General features: G+C 46.5%; 1 long non-coding RNA gene across 1 annotated transcript; it reads left to right on the top strand.

The window, feature by feature from the left end:
- The first annotated feature begins 432 nt into the window (after window positions 1-432).
- On the top strand, window positions 433-5,391 carry LOC128902048 (uncharacterized). The gene is made up of 3 exons (XR_008463604.1): window positions 433-518; window positions 760-966; window positions 5,278-5,391. It is a non-coding gene; the product is annotated as an uncharacterized LOC128902048 (long non-coding RNA).
- Window positions 5,392-10,265: the final 4,874 nt, after the last annotated feature.

The following is a 10,265-nucleotide window of genomic DNA, read 5'->3' as shown; positions in this document are numbered from 1 at the left end:
AGCACTGTGTAACAGCACTGTATGCCACACCCTGACCAATCCTTGTGAATGGTAGACTTCCCTAATCTCCTGTCACTCGGCCAGCTCGTGTTGAGGTGAACCTGACTCTATGTACTCTATTGCAATAGCTAAATGAATTAAACCTGTCACCTTACTTAATTCCTTATTAAAACACACAGCACACCGGAATTAAAATACTAGAATTAAAATACACAGCACACCGGAATTAAAACACACAGCACACCGGAATTAAAATACACAGCACACCCTGTCACCTTACTTAACTCCTTATTAAAACACACAGCACACCGGAATTAAAATTTAAAACACACAGCACACCCTGTCACTTTACCTAATTCCTTATTAAAACACACAGCACACTAGAATTAAAATACACAGCACACCGGATTAAAAACACACAGCATACCCCGTCACTTTACCTAATTCCTTATTAAAACACACAGCACACTAGAATTAAAATACACAGCACACCGGATTAAAAACACACAGCATACCCCGTCACTTTACCTAATTCCTTATAAAAACACACAGCACACTAGAATTAAAATACACAGCACTCCGGATTAAAAACACACAGCATACCCTATCACTTTACCTAATTCCTTATAAAAACACACAGCACACTAGAATTAAAATACACAGCACTCCGGATTAAAAACACACAGCATACCCTATCACTTTACCTAATTCCTTATAAAAACACACAGCACACTAGAATTAAAACACACAGCACACCAGGCCGCAGCATGTGGTCTTTCAAACCACCACCGGCCTCGACAATCCTCACAAGGCACAAGGATCTATGAGTCACAGTTCCACACCTAGGGCACTGCACTTTTTCAGCCCTCATCGTCGTCGTTGGTATTGTGGGGTAACTCATTCGAATCCGTCTGCTCAAACCAGGGCTTTATCCACTTGGCTGGTACCCATCTGGTTCCGGCATCTGTAACGATACAGGCATATCCTTGACCCCAGGTTAATAATCTACACGGTCCTTCCCACTTCCCCGTCACACTGTTTTTAACTGCTACCATGCCATTTTCCTGCCTAAAATCTCCCAGGTCTCTCTGCAGGCCTGCGCCGTGCCGCACGATTGGAGGTACAAGGCAGTGTTGAGGAAGGTGTAGGAAGTTCAGGACGTAAACGGCCTTGTTCAGTCGATCTACAGGACTCAGCCCTTGCTCTCCCCCTTTTTGTTTTTGAAGCAAATTTTTTAAAGACTGGTTCATGCGTTCCACTATGGCTTGACCCGTCGGAGAATGTGATGTGCCAGTCACATGTGTACATATGGGTTACATCAGTCTGCCAGAACTCCAAAGGTCCATGCCCTCGGGGACTGACGCCTGGGTTGAAGTTAGGTATAAATGGTTGACAATCAGCACACGTTTGCACTATACCTCGGGCATCAGACTCCGAGATCCCGAATTGTCTGCGCAGCATTCGTGCAGATTGATGGAAGAATGTATGAGATGCCCGTGCCTGTGCAAACTTATCTGGAGGTGGTGCGGCCCATGCAGGAGCCACAAGTTTATCGGCTCATCTACTGCCCTCAGCTAAACCTTCTGGGAGCCCCGAATGGCTGCGAATATGGGTGATAAAATAAGAATCGTTCATTGAGTAGGAGCAACAATTCATGGAGCAGGGTGAACAGCTGCTCATCTCTGACCTCCTTCAGCAAAGCACGCTCCATTCGTTGAACGATTCCAACCACATATAAGGAGTCACATACGATATTAACACCTCCCTTTGTCCACCTGCGAAACACTTCTAGTACAGCACATAATTCTAGCTTTTGTGTGGACCCTTTACAGTCTGTGATCACAATATCATGCCATTTATTGTCCATGTACCATGTTATTGCTGCTTTCTGTGTCTTCCCCCCGGCATCTGTAAAGATTGTTGGCCCTCAGACAGGTCGTTGAGACAACGCGGGAATTTCCTCAATGTGTCCTACTTGTAGCACACTAAAAAACTTGTGCGGAGGCAAATGTACCTTAACTGTCTCGGCATAGTTCAAAAGCACAATCCGCAATGCCATAGAGTGTCGCAAGGCCCACTGTAAGTATTCAGCTACTAAAGGAATTACCACATATTCAGGTTCCTGACCGGATATCTCAACGATCCTCTGACTCCCCTTAATCACAAGTTGCACCATCGCCTCTATCCTCGGGATAACCGTACGCTTTGGTTGGAGAGATAAAAAAATCCACTCCAGAATTCGTAGCGGGTCCCTTTCCTATACCCATTGCATTACTAAAGCGAAAGGATGTTCGTCATGATTTATAATTAATAAACCTATCGAATGATCAGGGTCCCATCGATGCGCGTAGGCGTTGATGACCTTATCACTGACCATCTGCATCGCCTTCTGCGCGTCCAAGGATAACTGTCTAGGGGCATCAATGCCACCGCCTCCTCGCAACAAGCGCATGAGAGGTGCTAAGTCTTCATTCGTAAGGCCACACAATGTACGAACCCAGTTTAGATCTCCTAAGAGTTTTTGAACATCATTCAGCATCAAAATGTGTGTTCTAATCTCTAACTTCTGTGGCCTAACTGTAGTTTTAGATATTTCCCATCCTAAATATTGCCAGGGTGGTTCTTTTTGAACTTTTTCTGGTGCAATTTGTAACCCTGCTTTCCCTAGTACCTGCTGCAGCTCCTCAATAGCCTTGTCACACTCTAATTGTTGTCCAGCTATCAAGATGTCATCCATATAATGATAAATTATCCACTCAGGGTGTTTCTTCCGCACTGGTGCCAAAGCCCATGCTACGTACATCTGGCACAAGGCGGGTGAATTTTTCATTCCTTGTGGCAACACTACCCAATGATACCTGCACATAGGCCCATTCTTATTTGTTGTTGGCACGGAAAAAGCAAATTTCGGATAGTCATCGGGGTGCAAGGATATTGTAAAAAAGCAATCCTTCGGATCTATTATCAGAATCTCCCACCCTTTAGGGATCACAATAGGGGATGGCAAACCTGGCTGTAAAGCACCCGTGTCCTCCATGGCCTCGTTAATTTTTCGTAAATCGTGCAGTAACCGCCATTTGCCACTCTTTTTTGGGATGGTAAAAATAGGTGTATTCCAGGGGCTGGTTGTTGGTTCTATATGTCCCTTCTCCAACTGTTCCTGTACTAATTGGTTAATGTGGGCGATTTTTTCCGAATTGAGTGGCCATCGGTCCACCCACACCGGGTCATTCATTTTCCACTTCAATTTCAAAATAGGTCGCCCTTCCCCAATGGCCGCCCCGGAAAACCCATCCCCCCAGTCGTTAAATGAGTGCCCAGTTGACTTAAAGCATCCCAGCCGAGCAGGCATACCAGTGCTACTGTCACATACGGTCGAATTGAGCAAACTCCACCATCAGGCATTTGGCATTGAATCACCTCTTTGCTTATTTTTGTCGTCTGAGTTCCTCTGACCCCCATTATGGATATAGCTGGGCGTTCTAGGGGCCAAGAGGGTGGCCAACACTCTTGACTGATAACAGTCACATCAGCGCCAGTGTCTACAAGCATATCAAGCACACATTTTTGACCCCCTGGTGCTCTTAGGGCAACTCGCTGCAAGGGCTTTGTTTTACTGATTTCAAGGGCTAAATATATATCTGCATTACCTGTTGAGCCAAAACCTTTATTCCCCCTTATCTGATTTCCGGCCGTCGGAAGGGCAGCCTTAAATGGCACTAGTTGTCCAATGCGAGTACCCGCTGGGATATGCACAGGTGGAGTGGGTGTCCATACCATCATTTTAATTGGACCCGTATAATCAGCATCTATTACCCCAGGTAACACAAACAAACCCCGTCTGGTAATGGAAGATCGTCCTAATAATAGTGCACTCAGTCCATACCCCAGTGGCCCTTTCATATCAGTAGGAATGCACTGCACTTGGGAGTCTGTAAGGGTAACCTCCTTTATTGTTGCCACGTCTACTCCGGCACTCCCTGTGGTGGCAGAGGCTGCACTACCCAAGCACCCTGACCCTGAGGCCTGTTTTGTGTCATCGCGCTCAGGCCCCCCCGCGCTCATCAGCCCGTTTCCCAATGGCGTGCCATTCTTACGAAATTTTGAGCAGCATTCAGATGCTCTATGTCCAAATTTCTGACACCGATTACATATGCCCGTAAATCCTCCCGTTCCTCCGCTCCTAACAGGCGTCATATCTGTCTCTCCCCTCTGCTTTCCTGCTCTACACTGTATCTTCAGATGACCAACCTTCCCACACTTAAAGCATTTCGGTCCCAAATTACGATTATTAATCAAGGGCTTGACAGCTGCGGCAAAAGCGGAGGCCAAAAATCCTGCCTGTTCTTCAGGTGTTCCTACCCTAGAGCATGCCTCTATCATGTCAGTAATGGTGGCGTGTCGAGGCAAAGCTTGCAAAATACGCTTACAGGCTGAATTAACGTTCTCTACGGCCAATGATTGAAAAACCGCCTCTTTGGCTGCCACTGGCAGTTCTCCCCGGTCTAATGCATTCCTTAGTCTATCAAGAAACTGCATATATCCCTCGCTGGGGCCCTGTTTTATCGTCGTATATGGGGGATTGACCTTGCCATCCTCTGGCAAGGTCCTCAGTGCTTCGCGCGCCAACTCTGCAGACTGTTGTAAGATAGCGACATCTAGCCGTGCTTGTAGCTGAGCATCAGCGAAAGGACCTGTTCCTGATAACATCTCCATAGTCGCCAACCGCAATGGATCCCCCTCTGCTCTACTCAAATTCCCTACAACCGCGCATTGTACACCATCCTCCCACCTTGATCTCCACATTAGTTCTTGCATTGGTGTGAGGATAAGGGACATCAGTGTCCGGCTATCAAAAGGAGTCAAAATATTAGTAGTGAAAATATTGTTAAGAAACGACTGAGTGTAGGGAGAATTAAGACCAAAGTCATGCACCGATTTTCTTGCTTCCTTTACGATCGGCCAAGGAAGACCCTCCCACCTATTGGGATTCTTTCGACCTCCCGTAGTTCCCCCCAGTATCACCAGAAATGCTGTTGGTAACATTACACCCTCTATCAAGGCATTTTGAATGATTCCTTTCCAATGCAATTGTGGATCTGGCGGCTCCCCTGAGCCCATGGTCACACCCCCCAACTCTCCCCCTGCGTTCCCGTTACCGCCACCCCAATGCCCTCGCGTATTCGGCAGCTCCCCTGAGCCCGCGGTTGCACCCCCCAACTCTCCTCCCACGCTCCCGTTACCGCCACTCCAAGCCCCCCCACTTTCACCCCTCAGTTGCCTCTCCATATTTCATATCGCTTGCTCCTCCTCTAGTTTCCATCGATTCTGCCGTTCTCTCTCTAGCTGTTCCAATTTCTGTTGCAGCATTTTTGCCGCCACGCACGCGCCTTGCAGCAGTTCTTGTTCAGCAGGAGAGGGAGGTGACGGTGGAAGCGGTGGGTACAATGATGGATCAAAAGGTTGTCTGGGGCGCACATCAACACGCTGCCGTGGAGACTTAGGTGGACCTTCGTAAAGCCCAGTTCTAGGGTTGTACCATTCTGGTGGAGGTGCCGTTGGTCTCACTTCTGAGGGTGGTGGTAGTGGCCAGGGAACGTCCTCCTCCATCAGTTCTTCTTTCTCTGGAACTTCCTCAGGTGGAGCAGAGGGGATCGGCAGGGGATCGTCCCAGACCTTCGGACCTGGCCTGTTCGATCCTTCCCCCGTGGGTTGTAATGCTGCAAACGCCTCGGCCGTCACAGCTCGCTCTGCTTCTATATCTTGTAAGGTCGAATACACCAACCGCCATGTCGTCGCCAACGGTGATGCCTCTTTGTCTCCTTTACTTATCACTTCCCACAGTTTTTCCCCAACAGCCTCCCATATTTCTGGTCTAAAAGCTGTCTGGGGCTCTGGTGCGAATCCGTTCTCTCTGAACCATATTAACAACCTTCAGAGCATACGCTCATCGTATTTCACCCCTCTCTTAGAGAGGATATGCAGGAGAAGTCTTAATATAGCCCCTTCTTCTTTTGTTACTTGTTGCCCCATCTCCTGCCCCGGCTGCTCACCTCTCTCTGGGTGTCCATGGCCACGTCGTCTGTTTCCTCTATTCCGGATTGCCACCCAATCCGCCCGGTCTCAGTCCAGCTGAGCCGTCCTCCAGCCGGTGGGTCTCCTTCTGGGTCTTCCGCCCCTCGCGTTCCACTGCTCAAGCCAAGCACCGATCGGTATCATGTCGGGGTCACCATCTGAGGAGAAATAACTGGACTCCAGACGATCCAATGTGAATCAACAGAAGCCGTTTATTAAGCACAGATCATCATCTTTTATACCCTGCGTTGTAGCCGTACACGCGACTCGCTTATTTCTGATTAGCTAGTTACACTGTCCACGCGCTGTCCATGCAGTTCATTCACACATCAGATTGGTTACAAGAATTCGCATAGTAAATTGCTTAGTCATTAGCACAACATGTTTTCTACCTTCTCAGTTCCCGTTTTTCCCATGTACTAATTCCATCTTCTACCACCTGTTTTGCTCTTAATCTAATCTCTCATAGTAGGGAGGCTGGCTCATGTGACCATTTTCTCTCAGACACATTCCTACAGTTAATAGTGTATTCTCTGAATTGTTTTTGTTCTTTTCCCCTTAAATTGCAATAGTGCATTCTTCCATTGTATCCATAAGAACTTGCAATAGTGGTGTTATCGGACCTGTGAGTGAAGTCCAAATAAATTGTTAATTTGAACCTCTCAGTGAAGTCTTTTTCTCTCCATCGCAGTATTACCCCACACGATGATGTCATCAATGTATTGCAGGTGTTCTGGAGCTCCAGCCTTCTCCAGTGCAGTCTGGATCAGCCCATGGCAAATAGCAGGGCTGTGTTTCCACCCCTGGGGCAGTCGATTCCAGGTGTACTGGATGCCTCTCCAGGTGAAAGCAAACTGTGGCCTGCACTCTGCTGCTAAAGGAATAGAGAAAAATGCATTAGCAATGTCAGTTGTGGCATACCACTTGGCTGCCTTTGACTCCAGTTCATATTGCAGTTCTAGCATGTCTGGCACAGCAGCACTCAATGGTGGTGTGACCTCCTTCAGGCCACGATAGTCTACTGTTAATCCACAGTCTCCATCAGACTTTTGCACTGGCCATATAGGGCTGTTAAAGGGTGAGCGAGTCTTGCTGATCACTCCTTGGGTCTCTAGCTGACAAATGAGGTTCTGAATGGGAATCAGAGAGTCTCAGTCAGTGCAATACTGTCACCAATGCACTGTGGCAGTAGCAATTGGCACCTGCTGTTCTTTAACCCTCAGCAGTCCCACCACAGAAGGGTCATCTGGAAGGCCAGGTAAGGTAGACAGCTGTGTAATGTCCTCAGTCTCTACAGCTGCTATACCAAAAGCCCACTGATACCCTTTTGGGTCTTTGAAATACCCTTTCTTGAGGTAGACTATATCAAGGATGCGCGGAGCATTTGGGCCAGTCACAATAGGATGCTTCTCCCATTTATTCCCACTCAGGCTCATTTTGGCCTCCAGTACAGTCAGTTCTTGAGATACTCCCATCACTGCAGAAACAGTGACAGATTCTGTTCCTTTATGATTCAATGGCAATAGGGTACGCTGTGCACCAGTGTCCACCAGAGCTTTATACTTTTGTGGCTCTAATGTGCCAGGCCATCGAATCCACACAGTCCAATACACTCTGTTATCCCTCTCCTCCTCCTGGCTGGAGGCAGGGCCTCCCCAACATTGAGAACAACATCTACAATTAGAAAATGAGTTCCTGCAAGGACTGGAGCATCGCTTACCATGGACTGGAGCAGCCCTCCTCCTGAAGAAATTCTTCCTTCCATCTGCTTTACCTTGCAACTCAAGCACTCAAGCCTGCAGGGCCGGAGTAAGTTTTTTATCCCACTTACTCATGTCTTCTCCGTTGTTTCAGAGGCAAAGCCACAGGAAATCTCGGAGTGGATCCTGTTTCCCTTGAGTTGGTTTCGTAGGAGGGTGTTTTTTCTTAATGACTGCAACCTGGGTTTGCTCGGGGGAAGAGTGGGATTCTTTCCCCTTCCCAGACAGTTTTTCAAGCAGTTCATGAAGCAGTTTATCAGTTTTCTCATTTTGCTCAGCTATTGTCTTAGTCATTTTCTCCACTGTCTCAGCAATGGTCTTAGTTTTGTTACCAAAGACAGGCCTCTGCTTTGTTTCTAAAATAGTTGTTTCTTACTAACCTTCTTGCTGTGTGAGAAAATAGCTAATTACTGACTTTCTTACTGTGTAAAAATAGTTAGTCACTGAGCTGATGTTACAGATAGATAGTGATAATGAGGAGACAACCAGAAGTAGTTAATCACTTCAAAGTTCTTCTATACCTCAAGTATGTACTCCTATACCAATTAGGATAGAGTTATGGCTGCTTCAAAGAACATCCTTATTATCTTCAAGAAGTTGGCAAACTTACAGCAAACTTTTACTGTCCTGAGATGACTCAATACCTTAAAAGGATAATGTGAGGAAGGGTCTCCTTACCCAAATGACCACCGAGACACTCACGCTTGCGCAGATGTGTTTTGCCGACGCAGCAAAATTTGATACACATGGGCAAAAAGACTATTCAGTCATCCTAATGAATATGTAAGCCTAGGTGGAGTTATGTATTAGGTAGGCGGAATTATGAGAACATTTTGTGTATAAATAATGGGTGAATATCCCCGGTAAGGTGTGCTAGATTTGTGGGTTTTTCCCCCTAGCACCCAACATCGAATAAAGCAATATCTCCTCTCTAAACTACTTTTGGTTTCGAAGGCTTTTATTTCAGGTAACAGTTTGATCAGCCATTGTCTTGGTTTGCTCAGCCATTTTCTCCACAGCTGCTACATGAAGGGGGCGGGAGAGTCTTCATACTGTCGCACCTTGTTAGCCACCTCATTTACAGTTGGTGTATTAGTCTCAGATCCTCCAAAGTGTGGCAATAATTTGATGGTGCACTCTGCACAAACTTCCTCAGCAAAGATCGTTTGCATGGCATTTCATCAGGGTCTATAATCACTTCCCAGTCACCATAAATCACCTCTCGCACAGCCAGTTCTCTCAGATACTTAATACCTTTTTCCATGCTGGTCCATTTCGTTGGATGGCATTCAATGTCATCCTTAAAGGGGTACCTGCCCTTCACAGCTGCTAGCAGTCACCTCCAGAGACTGAGGGTGTCTGCCTGTCTCCCAATCGCTTTATCAGTCCCTCCATCTTTGGACAGGTTTCCCCACTGCTTAGCTTCTCTGTCATCTAAATCTATGGTATCAGCTCCATTGTCCCAGCATCAGAGCAACCAGGAGTCAAGTGTCTCCCCTTCATGACAACTGAAGTCCTTCCTTATATTTCGCAAATCCTTCATGGAAAAGGATTTGATGATTATCTCTGCATCTGAGTCCTCATCCTGTGTTAATGCTGGCTGAGGAGTGTTATAGTTGAATTTAAAATAAATCGAGTCCGAAATAGATTCAATAAATATTTATTGAGGTAGGAAGGCAAAAGCAGCGCTGGGCGGCCGGGGAGTCGCAGCTCCACCAAAGGCTCGCAAATTCAAGCAAGCTGAGCAGCTCTTTTTATCTTCAGGGAGGTCGGTTTCGACATCTTCCGTACGCCCCTCTGTAGCTTCTTGCTTGAGGTAGTTTAGATAAAATGTCGGTCACAGAATCAGCTCAAAACAATACATTCCGATAACATTGTGGTTAAGCTCTTTGTCAAACAGGAGTTCCCATGTTGGTGTAGCAAGATAACATTGTGGACATGTCTCTTCTGGTTAAACAGGGAGTTCTCAAGACTGCCACAATGGGTTCGTTCCTCTTGCTTAACTTGTTCGATCAGCAAATCACCTTTAGTTACTTATTACAATCCCCCCCTTCTTTTATTTATAAGTGATTTGCTGATCAAACCTAGACAATACCTCACAAGCTGCATCTAATTCAGGATTTTCGTTCGGTATAATTTTCATTGCCAGTTCTGATTGCTTCATCACCATTAGCTGCACTTTTTCTAACCTGCTTTCAACAAAGGTTACAAATTTGTTAATGACACAGGGTCCAAAAGTCAGAGCCAATAGCAACACCATGAGGGGTCCCGCCAAAGTAGAAATTAAGGTACTCAGCCATGGTGACTGATTAAACCAAGATTCATACCAGGAGGACTGAGCCTCTCGCTCTCGTTTTCTTTTCTCTAATCCCTCTCTCAGTTTAGCTAACGAATCTCTTACTACCCCTGTATGGTCAGCATAAAAGCAAC

This window comes from Rissa tridactyla, chromosome W (assembly GCF_028500815.1).
Source record: "Rissa tridactyla isolate bRisTri1 chromosome W, bRisTri1.patW.cur.20221130, whole genome shotgun sequence".
NCBI classification, from domain to species: domain Eukaryota; kingdom Metazoa; phylum Chordata; class Aves; order Charadriiformes; family Laridae; genus Rissa; species Rissa tridactyla.
This window is presented reverse-complemented; position numbering and strand designations above follow the sequence as displayed.